Source organism: Hibiscus syriacus, unplaced genomic scaffold (genome assembly GCF_006381635.1).
Source record: "Hibiscus syriacus cultivar Baekdansim isolate YM2019G1 unplaced genomic scaffold, ASM638163v2 tig00005856_pilon, whole genome shotgun sequence".
NCBI lineage: Eukaryota > Viridiplantae > Streptophyta > Magnoliopsida > Malvales > Malvaceae > Hibiscus > Hibiscus syriacus.
In genome coordinates this window covers 930,028-954,198 of record NW_024062067.1, presented here as the reverse complement: position 1 = coordinate 954,198, position 24,171 = coordinate 930,028, and the positions used below count along the sequence as shown (strand labels likewise).

Sequence of the window (24,171 nt, the reverse complement as noted above, 5' to 3'; positions counted from 1 at the left end):
AAACAAGTCTTGCCCATTTTTTTATACCTTGGAAGTAGTGTTTTTATTTTAGAGCCTTTCTCTACAAAACCTTGAAATGGTCCTAATTTAATTTCCCTCTAATTATGCGTGTGTTGACTTTATATTCATTGATATTGAACAACTTGCACTTGTCCATTCATATAGAAAGCTTCTCTCCAACCACTATTTTGGCAAGTGTTTAAGTTCACTTTTTTTTGCCATCCTTTATCTGGTACCATCTTATTTTCCGATATAGTTTTCATAAAAAGCTGCTTCTTGTTTCCCCCCCCCCCCTATAGAATTAGTAATACACCAAAAGTTATGGATGAAATTGAGATTCCTTCTCATTTTCTTTGTCCGATTTCGCTTCAACTAAGAGATCCAGTTGCGATCTCAACCGGGATAACATACGATAGAGAAAGCATAGAGCAATGGTTGTTTTCATCCAAGAACAAGGTATGTCCGGTGACTAAACAACCGTTGGACGGGGATTCAGATCTAACCCCGAACCATACTCTTCGTCGCTTGATCCAAGCGTGGTGCACTCTCATGCTTCCCATGGAATCGAAAGAATCCCGACACCCAAGCCTCTGATCCACAAAACCCAGATCGCCAAGTTGATTAAAGATGCCAACAAGTTTCCCTGAGATGCAAGTCAATGCCTTGAAAGCCTCAGATCAATCACCCTCGAAGGTGAAAGAAACAGAGCTGCCTGGAAGCCACCGATGCAGTTGAGTTTCTTGTATCGATCATCAGGAGTTATGATTCGTCGTTTAAAATGGAGAGCAACCAATGGTCTGAAGTTATAAAAGCTTGCGACGAAGCGTTGAGCATTCTTTATCAAATCAGGTATCCGAAAGCTGTCTAAAGAGAATCGTCGACAATGATAATGAGTTTGTGGAGTCTTTAGTTCAAATCCTGAAAAATGGTAGCTACCAATCTCGAGCATACGCCACGATTCTATTGAATAATGTCTTCCAAGTGGCGGATCCAATCCATTTGATCAGCCCTACACCCGAATTCCTGGCCGAGATCGTACGCACTTTACGAGACCAGATCTCTCAACAAGCCCCAAGGCAGCATTGAAACTCCTAATGGAGCTTTGTCCATGGGGAAGAAACAGGATCAAAGCCGTGGAGGAAGGAGCCGTGTTCGTGTTGGTCGAGCTTCTCCTCGAGAGCTCGAGCAAGCGAGTTTCGGAACTCGCATTGATCGTTCTAGATCAGCTCTGCGGTTGCGCCGAAGGAAGGGCGGAGTTCATGATCCACGGAGCGGGGATAGCGATGGTGTCGAAGAAGATATTTAGGGTTTCGCATGCGGCAAGCGAGAGGGCGGTGAGGATACTATCATCGATTTGCAGGTTCTCGGCAACATCTAGGGTTCTTCAGGAGATGTTGCAGGTTGGGGTGGTGGCAAAGCTTTGTTTGGTTCTTCAACTTGATATGGTTATAAACAAAGGAGAAGCAAGGGAGATATTGAAATTGCACGCTAGGGTTTGGAGGAACCATTCTTGTATCCCTTCTCATTTGTTGTCTTATTATCCATCTTCTTGAGATTGGTGCTCTTTTATTTGATAGTGTGTGATAGATTGAAACAGGCATGGGTGAAATTAAAGCACGTCTCTCCATGCAACTAATGTTGGAACTAGCAAATTTATTAGGGATAATCAAATATTTGTCAATGCAGAGACTCTTTTCATGAGAATTTTGTTATTATTCTTTGAAAATATTCTATATTATTTTTCGGTGAGGAAGTAGGAAAGGATAAAAGTTCAATGTTAGCTTTTCAAGATTATTAATTTCCAATTTATTAATCCATATTAGATATTAATACCCAATTAACCCGTATAAATATTTTTGCATGCGATATTTTATTAAAATGATAATATATTGAGTTTCAAATCGCAAATTAGTGTGTTTCATGTACAATTGGAAAGCTAAGAGACAATCGATCGTATTTCTAAAAAATATGTCGATCAAATAACACATGGATCCCAAAGATATCTCAACTACTTTTTAAGTCTTAAAGTAAAATTTTAAAACTAGGCTCATATAGAACGAAAGTATATTCTACAAATTTTAAATAATTAATTTATTAATTTATTAATAAATCATAGAAACGTAATAAAATTTGTCAAATTTATAATTTTTATTGTTTTGATAAGAAACACTTTAAATACAACTAAAACATAAACGTGGACATTAACTTATAATATTAACTTATAATACTGTCTAACACATTATTTTTATATTTTATTAAAGTTAAAGAATGATCCCCTGAGCCCCTGAGCTGGAGCTCATGCACTTATGAGTTGGCTCTGCATAGATCCTATTATAAAATAATCCTTTATCCAAAGATGAAATCATAATTGAATTACGAGGGGATTAATTATTTAACTTTAAAATAAATAGGGTCCTAAAAATTAATTAAACTATAAAAATTAAAAGATTGGGAGTTTAATTTCACTAATTTTTAAATTCAAAGCTTAATGGCTGATTTATTTTATAATTTTTTATGTAATAGTAATTCATAAAAGATGGATAAAATACAAAGCTAGGCCGCCCATGCAGCTACTCCATTCATAGAAAAATGGGTGGAATTCAAATGTTTTGAAAGCCATATAATAAAACTTCTAGAAGATTCACATACGATCCAAAGAGATAATGATAAAGCAGACGGATATAATTTGTTTAATGAGTTGAACAGTTCGTGAGATGTTTTTAAAATTTAATTAGTCTTTGATAGATTGATTCGATTTAAATTAAAGTTCGACTTGAGATTTTAACAATTTGAGTCGAGTAAAGTTCAACGACACAATAAGTTTGCGAGCAATTCATTATATTTCAATATTTGTTTTAGTAGTTACCTTAATATTTACATTCAGAAAAAAATATAAATAACAACTACTAGTTTACTAATAAATAATAACTACTAATTAATAACTATTATTATTTTATAAATTTATTAATTTTCTAATAAACAAAAATAAATTAATAATTTATTATACCAAAAATCAACCTTATATAGTACAGATTTTGATAATGTTTTGGTTAAATGTTAATTTATGTTTATATTAAGCTTTATATAATGTTAGTAAAATTTACCTATAATTAAAAAATAGGTACAAATTTTGATGAGCTTAACAAGCAACGAATTTTTTTAACGAACATGAGCTGACTAATAAATTTTTTTAACGAGCACGAATCAAGTACTTCTCAACTCTTGATCGACTCACTCGATAAATATCCCTATACATGGATGGTTTTGAAATTCGAGTTGATTCTATTTCTATGTTAAATTATTTTCTAAATTCATAATTTTTGTTTAGCTATGAAATTGGAAGTTATAATTATTTTGTTTAAATTTATAATATAAGTGAACTCCAATGTGACGCAATATTAATTTACTTCATATATTATATTCCAAACACACAAAAATGTTTCAACTCCCAACAACTGATTACTATTTTATATATTGTTAGATTGATTAAATTATTTGTAATCTCTAAATTTAAAATTAAATTAATGAATATTAAACGTTTAGTTCACATGTTTTAAATTATTATAACAATAATAGTATTGATTAATTAAGATCAAATTCTTATATTATGAACTTTAAAATTGGTTCAACAATCTTACCTATCGCATCAAATATTATTTTACATGATCGTTCAACAAAAATGTTTATATATACACGTTTTTTGTGGCGTGAATCATAAAATAGATGATTTGATTGTCAAATTCAATAAATAACTTAACAAAGAGATACATATTAAATATCAGCATGAATTTTGATTAAATGTATTGTATAATATATAAATTTTGATTTAGTGTAACTATATACATGATTTTTTTAATAAATTATATATATAACTTTTATTTTGATTTAATTATATATATTTTAAATACACATATATCAATTTATTTTTATTTTAGATTAATATAATTCTTTGTATTTATTATAATATGTTAATTACAAAATGATATATAATACATTGATAACTATGATGGTAAATTTTGAAAATTAAATAAAAGTTTCATCTATAAAATTGCATAAAATTAAAGATAAAAAGTGTAATTGATGAATATTGTATATACATTTATTGATATTGGTCATTATGAATATGACTGTATTAATCAATCACGATGTTTTTAACTACAAACTGTAATCTTTTTTTTACTTTTGTCACCATGAGTTACCTTTGGTGCCTGGTTAACAGATAAACAGCAATACAAGGAGAATCACTCCACAAATTAGAGTGCAATCAAAGGACCCCTCTGGCTTTCTGTTTCAGATATGTTGGACAATCTGCTTGAATTACCATGCATAGCTTTGTCACTGCCCCAACCTTCAACATCTCTAAAAGTACTTCTTTTGTTGCTGCATTTTTCGAGATCGACGAAAGTATGCAAACGGCTTGATCATCGGTTGCCGGAGAAACTCTCAGGATCCTTTTCGCCACCATCGCTATGCTTCCCGCATGGCGAAGAAACTCGGCTCTACCATCGGCGCATGAACATAGATGTGCCAGAAGGTTGAAGATCAGTTCCGATATGTTCTTTTCCGGTTTCTCGAGTTCGAATTCGATGAGCTCGAAGATCGCGTTGGCCTTGACGATCTTCATCTTGTTTCGTCCTTGAAGGCACGCTTGGATCAGAACTTGCAAGGAGGATTTGGTCGCTTGTTGAGAGATTTTCGATTTAATTACCGTTAACATTTGTTTCATGAACTCGGGTTTCAACTTCTCCAACGACCTCGTATTGGATGCCTCGATCACCCGTTTCAATGAAAGCATTGCGAGAGTCTTGGTGGACATGGTTCTCGACTTCGCACCCGAGAATCCATGTTAGACAGTCAATGAGCCGATGATTTTCATCCAAAAATGCCTTGATTTCACCTGATGGTGTCCAAACATGACAGAGAGTCCTCAAAGCTTGTTCAGTCCCCATCGTTTTACTTTCATCGTAACATCGTATCTGAAGATATTAATTTTTTACCCATATTATTATTATTATTATTATTATTATTATTATCATTATTATTATTATTATAAATATTATTAAATATATAATAATTAATTACATGCCCAATTACAACTGGACCGGCCCAGTTACAAACAACCAGAACCGGCCCAGACCCAAAAGGAAACCCTAAACCAATTTAGGGTTTCAGTTAGGGTTTCCTAACCCTAATCCCATGCCAGCCGCCTCTAGCCAGCCGCCTTAGACTGACCCGTTGGATCTGGCAAGATCCAACGGTTCCAGATGGCTCCAGATGGAAACCCTAGGGTATGATACCCTAGGGCCACGCGGCTGCCGCTGCTACTCTCGCCGCCTCCGCCGCTGCCACGTCCCAACCGAAGGCTCCAGAAGCTCCAACGCCAGCCGTCCACGCCATGGCTACGGGGTGAGTCACCACTGGTAGTCCGGTGACTCACCGAAATCCCCTCTTCGGACCGGTCCGATGGCCACACCGGTGGTGGCTATAAAAGCCACCACCCGAACCTGAAAAAAAAAAGAGAGGAAGAAGACAGAGAACAGATCCCAGAGAAACAAAAAAATATATATACAAATACTACCACGATCTCAGCAGCAAAGAAACAGAAAAGAAAGAAAAAGGAAGAAAAGAAAACTTGCCGAGGAAGCCCCGACCACCGGATCTCACCGGAACCTTCGAAACACCGAAGGTACTTTTGTAGATTCGCTCCGATTAGGAGCTTTTTAAGGAAAAAGAACACCGGAAACGTCCTTAGGACGTCCCGATCTATCTAATGGTGTAAAAATAAAATTTTCTGGCCACCGAATGCGGTGGCCGGCGGTGACGGTCACGGCGGCAGACGGTTACCGTCCGGTGACCGGCTTCCCTCCGATGAGGGAATCTAGAGAGAGGTCAGAGCTCTCTCGGCTTGAGAGAGAAAGAAAAAAAAATGAAATGAAGCTGGCCCTTCGGGCCAGCCAGTTTTGGACTTATATAGACCTTCCCGAACGACGTCGTTTCGGGAAGGACTATGAGCGTAATTAGACAATAGTTAAACCCCGTCCGCCGTCCTCCAAATTTGTAATTTTTACATTCTAGTCACTAAATCGATTTTATAATACTTTTAATTCAGGTCTTTAATTTTAATTTCTTTTATTTTAGTCTTCTATATTAAAATAATATATTTAGGATAAATAACATTTAATCCCTTAATTTTAATAAATAATATTTTAATCCTTAGTTTATATTTTTAATTTATTTTATTCTAATATCCGAATTTTAGATAATTTTATTTTAGTCACTAAATAAATAAAATAAAGAAATAGCATGTTTAATCCCTATAATTGTGATTAATTATGAATTAGATTTTTAATTTTATTTTTACTGTAATTTAGTCATTTATTTTATATGTTTTCATTTATTTTTCTGTTTTTTTTATATATTGTTTTAGTGGTATTTTTATTTTATTTGTTTATATTTTTAAATATTTTCATGTATTCATAAATATATATATAAATAGTAATTTTTAAATATTTATTTTTAATATCGAAGAAAAGGACAGTCTTAATACAACTGGATGTCCTATTCTGATATTTTAAAATTAAAAATTAAACAATATTATTTAAATTAATATTTATCAATATCAAAGAAAAGAGGTGTCTTAAGGCACCTAGAAGTTCTTTTCTGATATTTTTAAATAAATAAATTTTTTATATAATTTTGAAATAATAGGATTATAAATTAAATATATTTTTGAATTTTTAAATTTTAATAATAGAGACAATTTATAATTAAAAAGTACCAATTTTGGGCGTTGTAGGGGTGTTAATCCTTCCCTAAACGTAACCGACCACGAATCCCTTTTTATTATTAAAAAGAACGAATTTTTGGTTATAAAACGCATATCAGTTCATTTTTTTAATTGATGTTTTCTTAAAACTCTTTTAAAGAAAATAATTTTTAGGTATTCGACCTACCTGATCCAAAAGGCCGATGGCGACTCACAAATTATTTTCAAAATTATTTATTTACATCAATTTCCCTGCCAAGTATAATATTTCGTGCCCGGACGAAAACCGGTTACGACAGCTTGGCGACTCTGCTGGGGAATGGTCAAACTTTTAAAAATCAATTATAAATTGTCTCTATTAATTAAAAATTAAAAATTCATATATTTATTTTTTAATTCTTTCTTGTCAAATTTTTTATTTATTTATTATTTTTATAATATTTATATGTTTTATTTTATTTGCAAGTATTTTATTTCATTATTTATTTTTCTGTCAAAGGTTTGAACATTTCTCCTCACACACAACACTTGCATTGCATTACATAAAGCTCTATAATTGAGTTGTCCCTTTTAAGTAGGAGTGAAAGCGACGTCTTCGTGAGAATTTATTCTCCGTGTCAGACCTAGCAAGTAACTTTCGGGGTTCATATGCTCTATGTCTTCGTGAGAATTTATTCTCCGTGTCAGGCATAGAGAAATGTATCCCCTCGAATTGAACTCGATCCACTTTAGTCTGTGATGGACTAGGATTGAGGGTTAGCAGCCTAAGGGGGCACTAACATGGACAATTCGAGTACCTTTACTCCTAGATCTGAAACCCTGCATATAAAAAACCTTAGAAACTCTTCCAATCCGAAGTCATGCCGAAATTTTGTCTAAAATAGGTGTACACACAGGAGAAATGAATTCTAAACTTTCTTGTTTATTTATTTTCGTTAATGATTAAATTACATGTATATTTAAATTATTTAAATTTAGAAAAGCATGTTTAAATAAAAAAAATATTTATGTAAATGTTATTATTAAATTTTTTATTATGTAAACTAATTTATTTTCTCTTTTGTGTGTTCTTTATTTTTCTGTTTGCATAGCATCATACAGGATAAAAGACATTGATCCTTGTGTTAGTTGTCTCATTGGAAAGCCTTCATCTATGGATAAAAAGTGTTCAAATCAAGTAATTCTAAACTCAGAAGTAAGACAATGGGCTGAGGACTTACAAAGACAAGAAGGAGACAGTCTGCAGGATGATTATGTATCTAACTTGGCCAGTTATGCTCCAGTTTCACTAAAAAGAAATGATATGCAAGATTTGCGAAGCATTTGGGAAAGTTGGGATTCAAACAAAAAATTGCAGTTTTATCAGACTTACGGAGACATCCCATATTTGCTCTATGTTGAAGTTGATGATGAATTACTCAGAGCCCTAATTCAATTCTGGAATCCAGGGTACAATTGCTTCACTCTCAATAAAGAGGACTTGGTCCCTACTATTGAAGAATACACAACTTTGCTACATATCGAAGGGGCTTTGGAGAATCGAATCTATTCAAAGTCAATTAAAACTCAACCCTTTCGAGTTAAATTAACAAAGATTGCCGGTGTACGAGAAGAATGGGTGGCATCCCGTACAAAACAAAAAGGCGAAAGCGAAGGCATTGCTTGGACCAACATTAGAGAAATTATTCAGAGCCATCCAGATATTAAAGTACGATTCGATTTATTTGCTCTGGGTATATATGGTATGGTCATCTTCCCAAAAGTATTGGGATATGTTGAAGCTGCAGTGGTAGATTTGTTTGAACAGCTACCGAAAAAGATTAATCCTGCTTCTGCAATCCTAGCAGAGACCTTCAGATCATTAAATACTTGTAGAAAGTTAGGAGGTGGACGATTCTCAAGGTGTACCCAGTTGTTATATGTTTGGATCCGTAGTCATTTCTGGAGGACAGAAAAAGTGTCATACCGACGCTTTAATACGGATTACTCACCATTAAAAGAATTTCTGGAGCAGAAATGGCCGAAAGAAATTAAGAAAGATATGTGGATTAATGCATTTCGAAATCTACAAAGCAATGACGTGATTTGGCGAGCCCGTGGCAAATCCAAAGGGAATTCTTTTACAAATGTGGAGATTACAACTGGATAATGCTGCTCGGATTATGGGGAGGAATTGGATATGCACCACTTCTGGTTATAAGACAGTATGAAGGTCGTCAATTTGTACCTGTCACTGCTGGATTACAGTCATCTGAGTTCGCATTCCACAGCAAAAATTATAAAAGAAGTATCATGGAAGCCGTTACAGCTTGGAAAACAACTTTTTGTATCCGAGCTAAAGCAGCAAAAGAAATGCTAACTCCTGATTATGAAGAATGAAGATCTGTCAGAAAAAACGAAAATATTCCTCTACCAGATCAAAATGAGGATATCTCTATGGAAGATCGCATTAAGGTGGTTCCGTCAGAGATTGAAATCTTGAGAGCTGAGTTTGAAGCAGAAAGAGAAGGCTGGTCGAAAGAATTAGAGCAAATGAGACAAGATAAAGCTATGTTGGGGTTTGACATTGACTTTCATTCATCACAATGTGTAATGTTGAGAAAAGATAAAGAAAAAGGTGATGATGAGTTCAGAGCATTACAGAAAAATTACCAGGAGTTATATAAATCCCGGAAAACATCAGGATCAAGCCAAGCAACAATACAGATGACCAGAGAATTAAACATCGAGAAAAGACGAGTTGAAGATCTGAAAGGAAAGAATAGCCGTCTACTCAAAAGCCTTGAGAAAGGAAAGCAAAAAATGGAAGATTTTGAGGTCGACAGAAGAGGGCGAATTATAAAAAGCAAGGCTGAACACCGCGAGATCAAGAATGAAATGCAAAAAGAAAGGGATCGAGCCAAAGATTTAGAAGAAATGAAGAATGACATCTTTGTTAAATTTGAAGGTGAGAAAAATATCATGTTCACGGGATTTGAATCTGAAATGAACCAGTTGATGGCTGAACTTGAAGTCAGAGGCCAAAAGATGGAAGAATCCAAAGTTGAAAAAGAAAAATGGGAGTTGGAAAGAAAAAATTTCAACACCAGACTTGAGGTAGAGCAGGAAATGGCTAGCAATTGGATGCAAAGATGCAGAAACAAGGATATTCAAATTCAGAAGCTTAATCAAAGAACGCAAGAAGCACGAACAAAACTTGAAGAAGATCTGGATCAGTCTAGAAATAAAAATTCAGAGTTTAATGCTTACATTTTGCAACTTGAAGAATCATTGTTTCAAGAAAAGGTTCGTCTAGGACCTAATGACCTCAAAGAAAGTAATGAGGAAAATGCTTCACTGCGAAGACGCATTAGAGATCTTGAAAAAATTCTGCACAATTGTCAAGTCAGAATCACTGAGTTAGAGCAAACTCTTGAAGGAACGAATGAACAATGGCAAAAGTCAACTGATTTCTATGTTGAAAGAAGTGAAGAAAGAAGTAATATGGTGTTCGAGGCCATGGTACAAATGAGTGAAGTTGCTAAATATGTTGGGGAACTAGCTGTTGAAGCCAAAATAATTGAGCATCAAGTTGATCCAGTCTCTAAGTACGGAAAGAAGGTGTCATGGTTAATGAAAGAAGTTATAGAGCTTAATAGGAAAGCTATGCCTTATCTGTAGTTATGAAATATTATAAAGAAACTTTTGTATGCCGATGAAAGTTGTTCTATGACAGTTAACTTTTTGGGATCAATGTTTTTTTGCATACATACATTTTGCATACATTCATCATTCATTTCATAATTTTCTTTATGAATAATTTTATTATTATTTTTTTATTAAGATAAAATTCATTAATTAAAATTTGAGAAAAAATAATAATATTAAAAGATTTCTCAATCGCAGTTATTCTGGCTAAAAGAGAAATACAACATCATTACGGTACTAGACAAGCTACTAAGAGAATTATGGAGGATAAAATACAGCGTATTGAGGAACAACATCATAAAGAACAAGAATAAATGAGAATGAAGCTGGAAAAAATTGAAGCCAGTATTGCAAATTCACAAGACAGTATGATGCAGAAAATAGAGGACATGTTTAAAAGGCAGGCTATCATTGGAAAAATGCCTGAAAATCCTGTATCTTTTGATCAAGATCCTATGTATCCTCTAGGTTTTCCACCAGAACCAATTTATCACTCTGGTACTACACCTATACAAATCAATGCTCGTACATCTGCATTACAAGAAGTCAAACCACATGAAGATCAACAAGTGAATCCTGCATCTTCAAGCAAAAATCCGCTTATATCAGATGTGAAAATAGGGGATCTTAATACTGATCATTTGATCCCAGATTTGAATGAGCTGAATGAGAAACAAAAATTAAATGAAGAACTGACCAGACAGATCAAGAGCTTAGAAGAACGAATGAAATTCGTGGAAATAACTGAATCATTCTATGGGTTTGATGCTAGTGAGTTGAGTTTGGTTCCAGACTTAATCCTCCCTATCAAGTTCAAAGCTCCCGAATTTGATAAATATGACGGTACTACATGCCCTTCATCCCACATTACTATGTTTTGTCGAAGAATGGCAGGATATGTGAAGGACGAGAAATTGTTAATTCACTGCTTTCAGGATAGTTTGACAGGACCGGCTTTAAAATGGTATACTCAATTGACCAAAGCCAACATTAAATCCTGGAAAGATCTGGCTAAAGCATTTTTAGAGTAGTATCGCCACGTAACAGACATGGTTCCTGATAGATGGACTCTCCAAAATTTGGAGAAAAAGAATAATGAAACGTTCAGACAGTATGCCCAGAGATGGCGTGACACAGCAGCCCAAGTTCAACCACCTTTGTCAGAAAAAGAGGCCACAGTAATATTTGTTCATACCTTGAAGGCTCCTTATTTAAATCATCTAATGGGGAATGCAACCAGAAATTTTGCAGATTTGGTCATTTCTGGAGAACTCATTGAAAATGTCTTGAAAAGTGGCAAGATTGAATCAAATGATGGGTCTAGTTCCAAAAGACCTACGTACCGGAAAAAGGAGAATGAAGTCAACAATGCAAATTCTTACAGCAAGGATTCATCGAAAAGTGTTACAATAACCCAGCCAATGGTTAAGAAAGAGGAAACAAACACTAATCGAGCAGATTCCAGAGGATCTCGAAAGGAAAATGAAAGGTTGTCTTTTACACCTTTACCAGTAACATATGCTGAGATCTATGATTCGCTGTTAAAAGCAGATGTCATACGGCCCTATCCTTTGGTTCCCATGCAACCACCATTCCCTCATTGGTATGATACAAAGGCACACTGTGTTTATCATGAAGGAATCACGGGTCATTCTATTGAAAACTGTTTGGCATTCAAAAGGGTGGTTCAAAATTTGATCAACACTGGGAAGTTGGAATTCAATACACCATCTGCATCAAATCATCCATTGCCAAATCATGGAGATAAAAACATGAATGCAATTCAGGAAGAGAACAGAAAGAAAGCAAAAACTGACATTTATGAAATTAAATCTCCGTTTGTTTGGGTATTTCAACAACTCACTTTAGCCGGTATAATTCCACAACAATTCAGGCCAAAGCAGAATGAAGGCAAGAATTATTGTGAATATCATCAGGAGAAAGGGCATAAAATCCAACTATGTCCTGAATTTAGGGATTTGGTGCAAAAATTGATGAACAACAGAGAAATAGAATTCTTTGAAGAAGAACCAGGGAAAAAAGAAGATGATGTTTGCTCATCAGAGGATTCTAAACCTAGTCAAAGAACAAATGATCCTGTGATCATTAATGTGAAATCATCTACGATGATTCCTGCACCAATAAATCCAAAAGTAGTTATCACCGCTCCTCTACCATTTCCATACAAAGATACCCGCAGGGTACCTTGGAATTATACTACCAATGTTTCAATGGTAGGAGGATCTGTTTCTCTAGAAAAAACAGAAGAGAAAATACAGAGTTTGGGTACAACATCGACGTCTGAAGCAGTGAGCGAAGTCGGTTTCTTTACGAGAAGTGGGAGATGTTACTCTCCCGAAACATCCAATGCTTCAGAACAAGTGAAAGCAAAAGGAAAAGCCATGGCAATACCTCAGAAGGTATTTGAAGATGAATCCCTTCCAGCATTTAATGAGCCTGTGACAGAAAAACAAGCTCAAGAATTTTTGAAATTCCTAAAACATAGTGAGTATAGTGTGGTTGAACAACTACACAAACAACAAGCGAGAATTTCCATTCTTGATCTATTGATGAATTCAGAAGCACATAGAAATGCTTTGATGAAAATTCTCAATCAAACATTTATCCCCGAAGATATATCCCTCAATAAACTTGACAGAATTGTGGGACATATAGCCGCTGACAATTACATAACGTTCACGGATGATGAAATACCGGAAGGCGGAATGGGGTCAGTAAAAGCTTTGAACATCACAACACATTGTCATGGTCATGTGTTGCCAGGAGTATTGATTGACAATGGATCCGCTCTCAACTTGATGCCTCTAGTCACACTTCAAAGAATGCCTGTGAATCAATCACACATGAAGAGTTATCAGAATGTAGTGCGAGCATTTGATGGAACTCAAAAAGAGGTGCTTGGGAAAATGGAAATACCGTTGTTAATTGGTCCAGTCGTGTATAATATTGACTTTGTGGTGATGGACATCCACCCTACATATAATTGTCTATTAGGGAGGCCATGGATTCATTCAGCAGGAGCCGTTCCTTCTTCATTACATCAGAAATTGAAATTTGTTGTTGATGGACAACTAATATGCGTAGGAGCTGAAGAAGAAATCATTGCGTCAGTAACAAGTGATGTTCCATATATCGACACCAATGATGATGCTCTTGAATGCTCTTTCCGAGCTCTTGAATTTGTAAATGCAACCTTTATTGCAGAAGGAAGCAAAATTCCATATCCCAGATTGTCTGATTGCACCAAGATGACGGTACAACAAACTTTAGGCATCGGAGCTAAAGCTGGGAAAGGGTTAGGAAAGAATCTTCAAGGGATTTCAGTTCCTGTCAATATACAGATGAAAAGATCGTTTTGGGCTTGGATTTAAGCCCAATTTCCAGCAAAAGAACAAAGAGATGAAAGAAGATGTGAAGACAGAAAGGCAAAATTGAAAGGGAAAGAAATCATCTGGGAACACATGTTTTTTCCACAGTTGAAGACTACATTCAGATCAGGGGGAACTATTAATGTAGAACAGCAGCTTGTTGAAGCCTTTAAAGAAGAAAAGTTGACGAAAGATCAAGGCATAGTCGAAGAAGCTATGAATGGATTATTTATCAACATGATCATGAAGGACAACAAGACTGGCAAATACTTGGATAGGATTCGCCCATGTTTTCCTGGAGAAACACTCAACAATTGGACCACTGAAGATCTTCCTATAGTTTTTAATATTAACGCAGAGTAATATTCAGAACTAATCTTTATGTTTAGCTCAAAAATATGAAAACTTTTTGTTATCTTGTAAAAGAAATTATGTTAAATATAAGAAATTTTCTTTAAAATTTTCAGATGGCAATCATTCTTTACATTTTATTACATTTTTACATTTCATAAATTTACTATATTCTTTCGGAAATATGTCCGACTTAAATTTGCAGGTGTCACCGTGTTAATAGCATGTGTATTCCTAAATTTAATCCAGTGATAAATTTAGAGCATCCTATATGTCTGGAAGAAATCAATGGTTGTGAGGATGAACTGGAATGTGATGTTCCTACTGAACTATTAAGATTGGTAGAAAAAGAAGACAAACAAATTCTACCCCACAAGGAAGAGGTTGAGACTGTGAATTTGGGAACAGATGAAGAAATGAAAGAGGTGAAAATTGGTACTACTCTGACAATCCAGATAAAACAAGAATTGATAAATCTCCTTCAAGAGTTCAAAGATATCTTTGCATGGTCTTATCAAGATATGCCCGGTTTAAGCACAGATATAGTGATACACAAGCTTCCAATCAATCCAGAATATAAACCGGTCCAACAAAAGCTCAGAAGAATGAGGCCAGAAATGTTGTTACAAATCAAAGAGGAAGTAATGAAACAGATCAATGCAGGTTTCCTACAGACATCTAAATACCCAGAATGGGTAGCCAACATTGTTCCCGTACCAAAGAAAAATGGGAAAGTTCGAATGTGTGTGGATTACAGAGATCTCAATAGAGCTAGTCCGAAAGATAGTTTTCCATTACCCCACATAGACACATTGGTGGACAATACTGCAGGGCACGCATGGTTTTCATTTATGGATGGATTTTCAGGATATAATCAGATAAAAATGAATCCTGAAGACATGGAAAAAACAACATTTGTAACCATGTGGGGCACATTCTGTTATAAAGTGATGCCATTTGGATTGAAAAATGCAGGGGCAACATATCAAAGAGCCATGGTAACTTTGTTTCATGACATGATGCACAAAGAGATTGAAGTATATGTAGATGACATGATTGCCAAGTCCAGGACTGAAGAAGAACATATTCAAAATCTGAGAAAGCTTTTCCAGAGATTGAGGAAGTATCAATTAAAGCTCAACCCCGCAAAATGCACTTTTGGGGTAACTTCCGGAAAACTTTTGGGATTTGTGGTCAGCAAAAAAGGAATCGAGATTGATCCAGATAAAGTAAAAGCAATTCAAGGTCTTCCACCACCCAATACAAAAAAAGAAATTCGAGGCTTTTTGGGAAGATTAAATTATATATCTCGGTTCATTTCTCAATTAACTGACAAATGTGATCCAGTGTTCAAATTACTTCGAAAGAACAATCCTGAAGTCTGGAATGAAAAATGTCAAGAAACTTTGGATATTATTAAGAAATATTTATCCAATGCCCCCATTTTAGTATCACCAATGCCTGATAGACCATTAATTCTCTACTTGACGGTTTTCAAAAATTCGATGGGATGTGTACTAGGACAGCATGATGAATCTGGAAGAAAAGAAAAAGCTATTTATTATCTGAGCAAGAAATTTACTGATTGTGAAGTTCGATATCCACCAATACAAAAATTATGTTGTGCTTTGGTGTGGACTACTCGAAGACTCAGACAATATATGTTATACCATACTACTTGGTTGATATCAAAACTTGATCCTTTGAAATTCTTAATGGAATCACCAGCTTTGACAGGCAGAATGGCTAGATGGCAGATGTTATTATCTGAGTTTGATATTGTATATGTCAACCAAAAAGCGATAAAAGGAAGTGTAATAGCTGATTTTCTGGCCAGTCGTGTATCAAATGATTATCAGCCTTTGAACTTCAATTTTCCCGATGAAGATTTGTTATGCATATCCATGAATGAAGAAGTCAGAACAAATGATGAATTTGCAACTTGGAAGCTTTATTTTGACGGAGCATCTAATGCTTTGGGACGAGGAATCGGGGCAGTGTTAATTTCTCCAGAAAATGTTTATTATCCCTTTACGAGTAGACTGGAGTTCTTTTGCACCAATAATATGGCAGAATATGAAGCTTGTGTCATGGGATTGAAAGCAGCTATAGAAAGAAAAATCAAATGTCTCAAAATATATGGAGATTCATCGTTAGTGGTGTATCAATTGCGAGGAGAATGGGAAACAAAAGATCCCAAATTGTTGGAATATCGAAATTTTACCCTTGAATTAGTGAAGGAATTTGAGAAAGTTACCTTCAATTATCTCCCTCGAGAAGAAAATCAAATGGCAGATGCTTTGGCTACATTAGCTGCTATGTTTCAAGCAACTAAGAAGGTTGATATGATGCCAATCAAAATGCAAGTATATGAAATTCCTGCACATTGTTATAGTGTGGAAGAAGAGGTAGATGGTAAACCATGGTATCATGATATTCTGCAATATATCAAAAATCAAAGTTATCCACCAAATGCATCGGAAATTGATAAAAGAACCTTGAGAAGAATGGCTGCTGGATATTTTCTTGATGGAGAGATTATGTATAGAAGAAGCAATGATCAAATGTTATTGAGATGTTTAAATACCAGTGAAGCTCGAAATGTCATTGAAGAAATACACAGTGGAATATGTGGAACACATGCAAATGGTCTTTCTATGGCCAGAAAAATAATGAGATATGGATACTATTGGGCTACTATGTACACAGATTGCATTGATTATGCAAGGAAATGTCATAAATGCCAGATATATGCAGACAAGATTCATGTACCTCCATCTCCTTTACATGTAATGACAGCACCCTGGCCATTTTCTATGTGGGGAATAGATGTCATAGGAGCAATCACACCAAAAGAATCGAATGGACATTGTTTCATCCTTGTGGCAATTGATTATTTTACCAAATGGGTTGAAGCTGCTTCATATACCAATATTAAGAGATCCACAGTCTGCAAATTCATAAAGAAAGAGATAGTTTGCCGATATGGCCTACCAGAGAGGATCATTACAGACAATGCTCTGAACCTGAACAACAAAATGATGACCGAACTTTGTGCACAGTTTAAGATCAAACATGCAAACTCAGTGGCATATCGTCCAAAGATGAATGGGGCAGTTGAAGCAGCAAATAAGAACATCAAGAGAATCATTACAAAGACTACTGAAACTTACAAAGACTGGCACGAGAAGTTACCTTTTGCTTTATATGCATACCGAACTACTGTTCGAACATCTACTGGGGCAACGCCTTTTTCTTTAGTCTATGGGATGGAAGCAGTCTTACCAATTGAAGTTGAGATTCCATCGCTTCGAATATTGAGAGAAATAAGATTAGATGAATCTGAATGGATCCAAGCTAGATTTGATCAATTGAACCTTATTGAGGAGAAAAGATTGAAAGCTATTTGCCATGGACAGATGTATCAAAAACGGATGATGAAGTCTCATGACAAAAAAGTACATCCAAGAGAGTTCCAAGAGGGTGATCTAGTATTAAAAAAGATCTTGCCTATACATAAAGATTTCCGTGGGAAATGGATGCCTAATTGGGAAGGGCCATACGTTGTAAAAAAGGCCTTTTCCGGAGGAGCATTGATCTTAGCAGAAATGGATGGAAAAATTCTGAGAAACCCAATAAACTCGGATTCTGTCAAGAAATATTATGCTTGAAAAGAAAGAAAAGAAAAAAAAGAAAAGAAAAAAAAAGAAAGAAAAAAAAAAAGAGAGAAAAAAAAGGGGGTCAAGGTGAAAACCCGCAAAGGGCATCTTGTAACCAAAGGAAGGATTTGAGTTGAAAACCTGAAAAGGCGGCTCGAATGCAGGTTGATATTAGGCATCTGGCAATTGAACTCTCTTAAGATTTTGACAGTTTGGAAGAAACTTCACATCTACAAGTATTTCAACAACGTTTGAGATCTTCCAGACAAAAGCTTACATCATTACTCTAAATTGTGTCAACTTGATTAATTTAGAAATACTTATGCTTATAATTTATTGAGACATTTGAATTTTTATCATTCTTATGCTTGCCATAACTTTGAATACAATTATATTTATTTCAAGTTCAATTTATTTGAGATTCAATTTATTTTTGGAAATTCAATTTATTCTTCTATGAATTAATATAATTTTGAAATGAGTTAAAGATTTCTGAATATCACTTTATGTTAATACTTTTAAATACATGGAATACAAAGTAAGCAAATCATCACCATCTTAAAGCCATGAACATTAAGATTGTTATACGGGATGCTACCGACAACAAGGTCAAATCCGCCAAATCTACTCATCAATTGCTCCAACCGATCACCATTCAGTTCTTGCACATCTGTTTTCAAAGATATATTAAGACAATAAAAGGCGATCTTTGCAGCACTGATTCCAGCAAAAAGAAACAAGACATTGATATCACTGGGAAACATATCTCTATACAGATCCTTGTGTATGGTTTTTAAGGAAATCTAGAAGCATTTCCACCTCATCAGGTTCAAGTGGAGCAACTTTATTCCTTCCAACCCATACTAGATTACATTTTCAGCACTCATCAAGAACATACTTCTGGACACTCGAAGGTGGCTCATTGTCATAAGCTTCAAGAGCCTTACAGATCTTTTCTGTCAATTTGACACTTCCTGTACATGTTTATAAACAGTTTAACTTTGTTCTTGGATCCCAGAAAGGCCATCATTTCTTTGTCAATGGAAAAGCATCAGCACATGGAGGAAGCAGAATAAAGAGAAAATCTATTCTTAATTGGCAGAATTATGAATATAGCCCTTTTCAGTGTAGTAGCATGGAAATGCTTCGAATCTACAAATTCTGGCTCTACCTCGAATAAGCATTGTGATATCCTAGTCCAAACATTAAATGAAAGATGAATTTGCCAATAGCATCTTCTGGAAGTGTTCTTTGAGTTATCTGATCTGGTTTGGTAAACCAATCATTGAATTTAGAAGATGAATTTGCCAATAGCATCTTCTGGAAGTGTTCTTTGAGTTATATGATCTGGTTGGACAGAACCAAACATTAAATGAAAGATGAATTTGCCAATAGCATCTTCTGGAAGTGTTCTTTGAGTTATCTGATCTGGTTTGGTAAACCAATCATTGAATTTAGAAGATGAATTTGCCAATAGCATCTTCTGGAAGTGTTCTTTGAGTTATCTGATCTGGTTTGGTAAACCAATCATTGAATTTAGAAGATGAATTTGCCAATAGCATCTTCTGGAAGTGTTCTTTGAGTTATCTGATCTGGTTGGACAGAACCAATCATTGAACTTAGAAGATGAATTTGCCAATAGCATCTTCTGGAAGTGTTCTTTGAGTTATCTGATCTGGTTTGGTAAACCAATCATTGAATTTAGAAGATGAATTTGCCAATAGTATCTTCTGGAAGTGTTCTTTGAGTTATCTGATCTGGTTGGACAGAACCAATCATTGAATTTAGAAGATGAATTTGCCAATAGCATCTTCTGGAAGTGTTCTTTGAGTTATCTGATCTGGTTGGACAGAACCAATCATTGAATTTAGAAGATGAATTTGCCAATAGCATCTTCTGGAAGTGTTCTTTGAGTTATCTGATCTGGTTGGATAGAACCAATCATTAAATGAAAGATGAATTTGCCAATAGCATCTTCTGGAAGTGTTCTTTGAGTTATCTGATCTGGTTTGGTAAACCAATCATTGAATTTAGAAGATGAATTTGCCAATAGCATCTTCTGGAAGTGTTCTTTGAGTTATCTGATCTGGTTTGGTAGGAACTACAGAACCAATCATTGGAATTAAAAGATGAACTGCATGATTGTCTTCATTAAGAAGTTTCTTTTCAAGTTTCTTTTGCTTATTCCTTTCCCAAAAATCATAGTCCAAGTTTTGCCTTTTCTTGTAATTGGGATCATCACATAATGGCTTCCCATCTTTTACCGGAAGAAGTGCGTCAGCATCTTTAATCATTTGAGCAGCACATATAAAATCTATCAATTTTGCAATTGATGAATCTGGACCACATTTCTCCAGGGCTATTTGAAGTTTCAGCCTCTGAGAATCCCATTTCTGTCAAGTATAACAGTTTATTCTCCTCATCAGAATCAGAATTCAAGATTTCTCGGTATTAGAAGAACTATTGATATCTGTGAAATCATCTTGAAAGGTCACTTCATAATCAGATGAGTTGTTATCAGAATCAACATGTTGCCTGAATGCAAGCTTTTCAAGAGCCTATACTATTGAGTTTTATTCTCAAGAGGTTTTGTGACATTATATCTACATTTGTCAAAGATGATAGATTCTCTGATTTGAAGAAGAAAGATCTATTGGGTTTTTACAATTGAAGAAATACTCAATTCACCAGTCTGAAATCAAATAAATTAACATTCATGCATCATATTTTAGGTGTTTACAAAAATAGGTGCATTTTCATTCATTTTCATCTATGTTGAATTTTTAACAGGAATTTCGAAGATTTTAGCAAAGATTCAAATCTATCATTTGATGGATTATTTTTTCCAGAGAAAGTTCATAATGAGAAGAACTCATCTGAAGAAGGAAGAAGAAGTTCATAATGAGAAGAATTTGTTCAACCTTTTATTTGAATTCATCACTTGATGGATTATTTTTGCCAGAGAAGTTCATAATGAGAAGAACTCATCTGAAGAAGGAAGAAGAAGTTCATAATGAGAAGAATTTGTTCAACCTTTTATTTGAATTCATCAAATTGATGGATTAGCTTTTCCAGAAAAAGTTCATAATGAGAAGAACTCATCTGAAGAAGGAAGAAGAAGTTCATAATGAGAAGAATTTGTTCAACCTTTTGTCTGAATTCATCACTTGATGGATTATTTTTGCCAGAGAAGGTTCATAATAAGAAGAACTCTTCATCTGAAGAAGGAAGAATAAGTTCATAATGAGAAGAACTTGTTCAACTTTTTGTTTGAATTCATCATTTGATGGATCAACGTTGCCAGGTAGAGTTCATAATGAGAAGAACTCGTCATCTGAAGAAGGAAGAAGAAGTTCATAATGAGAAGAACTTGTTCAATCTTTTTGAATTCATCATTGGATGGATCAACATTGCCAAGTAGAGTTCATAATGAGAAAAACTCGTCATCTGAAGAAGGAAGAAGAAGTTCATAATAAGAAGAACTTGTTCAATAATTCTATCACAGAAGGAGATAGATTAGCATCAGCCTTTCTGGAGAAAATTCATAATGAGAAGAACTCATCAAAAGCTTATTCAACCTTTTGAATGACTCTATCACAGAAAGAAAGAGGTCAGCATCATCCCCAGCAGAAAGTTTATAATGAGAAGAACTCATCTGAAGAAAGAGAAGAATTTATTCAATATCTCCATTGTGATCAAGTGAAGCCAAATGGATAAAAAAATTTATTATCTTTTCATCTTTGCCCTATTCTTGTTAACACAAGAATGAGCAAAGAGGGGCAGCTGAAGATATTAATTTTTTACCCATATTATTATTATTATTATTATTATCATTATTATTATTATTATTAAATATATATTAAATACATATATAAATAATTAATTACAGGCCCAATTACAACTGGACCGGCCCAGTTACAAACAACCAGAACCGGCCCAGACCCAAAAGGAAACCCTAAACCAATTTAAGGTTTCAGTTAGGGTTTCCTAACCCTAATCCCATGCCAGCCGCCTCTAGCCAGCCGCCTCAGACTGACCGTTGGATCTGGCAAGATCCAACGGTCCAGATGGCTCCAGATGGAAACCCTAGGGTATGATACCCTAGGGCCACGCGCTGCCGCTGCTGCTCTCGCCGCTCCGCCGCTGCCACGTCCCAACCGAAGCTCCAGAAGCTCCAACGCCAGCCGTCCACGCCATGGCTACGGGGTGAGTCACCACTGGTAGTCCGGTGACTCACCGAAATCCCCTCTTCGGACCGGTCTGATGGCCACACCGGTGGTGGCTATAAAAGCCACCACCCGAACCTGGAAAAAAAAAAGAGAGGAAGAAGACAGAGAACAGATCCCAGAGAAACAAAAAAAATATATATACAAAATACTACCAACGATCTCAGCAGCAAAGAAACAGAAAAGAAAGAAAAATGAAGAAAAGAAACTTACCGAGGAAGCCCCGACCACCGGATCTCACCGGAACCTTCGAAACACCGAAGGTACTTTTGTAGATTCGCTCCGATTAGGAGCTTTTTAAGGAAAAAGAACACCGGAAACGTCCTTAGGACGTCCCGATCTATCTAATGGTGTAAAAATAAAATTTTCCGGCCACCGAATGCGGTGGCCGGCGGTGACGGTCACGGCGGCAGACGGTTGCCGTCCGGTGATCGGCTTCCCTCCGATGAGGGAATCTAGAGAGAGGTCAGAGCTCTCTCGGGTTGAGAGAGAAAGAAAAAAAAAATGAAATGAAGCTGGCCCTTCGGGCCAGCCGGTTTTGGACTTATATAGACCTTCCCGAACGACGTCGTTTCGGGAAGGACTATGAGTGTAATTAGACAATAGTTAAACCCCGTCCGCCGTCCTCCGAATTTGTAATTTTTACATTCTAGTCACTAAATCGATTTTATAATACTTTTAATTCAGGTCTTTAATTTTAATTTCTTTTATTTTAGTCTTCTATATTAAAATAATATATTTAGGATAAATAACAGATTTAATCCCTTAATTTTAATAAATAATATTTTAATCCTTAGTTTATATTTTTAATTTATTTTATTCTAATATCCGAATTTTAGATAATTTTATTTTAGTCACTAAATAAATAAAATAAATAAATTGCATGTTTAATCCCTATAATTGTGATTAATTATGAATTAGATTTTTAATTTTATTTTTACTGTAATTTAGTCATTTATTTTATATGTTTTCATTTATTTTTCTGTTTTTTTATATATTGTTTTAGTGGTATTTTTATTTTATTTGTTTATATTTTTAAATATTTTCATGTATTCATAAATATATATATAATAAATAGTAATTTTTAAATATTTATTTTTAATATCGAAGAAAAGGACAGTCTTAATACAACTGGATGTCCTATTCTGATATTTTAAAATTAAAAATTAAACAATATTATTTAAATTAATATTTATCAATATCAAAGAAAAGAGCTGTCTTAAGGCACCTAGAAGTTCTTTTCTGATATTTTTAAATAAATAAATTTTTTTATATAATTTTGAAATAATAGGATTATAAATTAAATATATTTTTGAATTTTTAAATTTTAATAATAGAGACAATTTATAATTAAAAAGTACCAATTTTGGGCGTTGTAGGGGTGCTAATCCTTCCCTAAACGTAACCGACCACGAATCCCTTTTTATTATTAAAAAGAACGAATTTTTGGTTATAAAACGCAGATCAGTTCATTTTTTTAATTGATGTTTTCTTAAAACTCTTTTAAAGAAAATAATTTTTAGGTATTCGACCTACCTGATCCAAAAGGCCGATGGCGACTCACAAATTATTTTCAAAATTATTTATTTACATCAATTTCCCTGCCAAGTATAATATTTCGTGTCCGGACGAAAACCGGTTACGACAGTATCAACAACAAGATCACAGCTCTGGCTACACCAGCGTCCTCCATGAACTTCTTGTTCCCCTCATTGTCCTTTCCTAGGACTTCTATTTCGTTCAAAGCATTTACATACAAACCAGGAACGTCTAGTTCACGAACGAGTTCAAGAAGACGAATGTTACATAGAGGAGACTCCCGGGTAGGAACCTTATCGACACCGCCGCCCGCATTTGCCGAACACCAAGCCTGACTCAACCGTTGAAGCGTGTGGTTCGGCGTCAATTCGGAACCGGACGGCAAAACGGACAGATGAAATATTGAGGTATTTCAACGTCATCCGTTGGTATAAAGCTAAAAGCTCAAATTCCAAGATTAGAGCCAAAATGGTAAGAGAAAGTGGCTTATATTTATATGCAACAAGGGATAGTTCCAAGTATACTTAAAAGTGTCGTTCAGATTATTCAATGGT

General features: G+C 34.9%; 2 pseudogenes; one reads left to right on the top strand and one right to left on the bottom strand.

Moving 5' to 3' along the window:
- The first annotated feature begins 298 nt into the window (after positions 1-298).
- Positions 299-1,658, top strand: LOC120199949 (annotated as a pseudogene).
- A 2,522-nt stretch (positions 1,659-4,180) lies between these two features.
- LOC120199963 lies at positions 4,181-24,014 on the bottom strand (annotated as a pseudogene).
- Between the last annotated feature and the right edge of the window lie 157 nt (positions 24,015-24,171).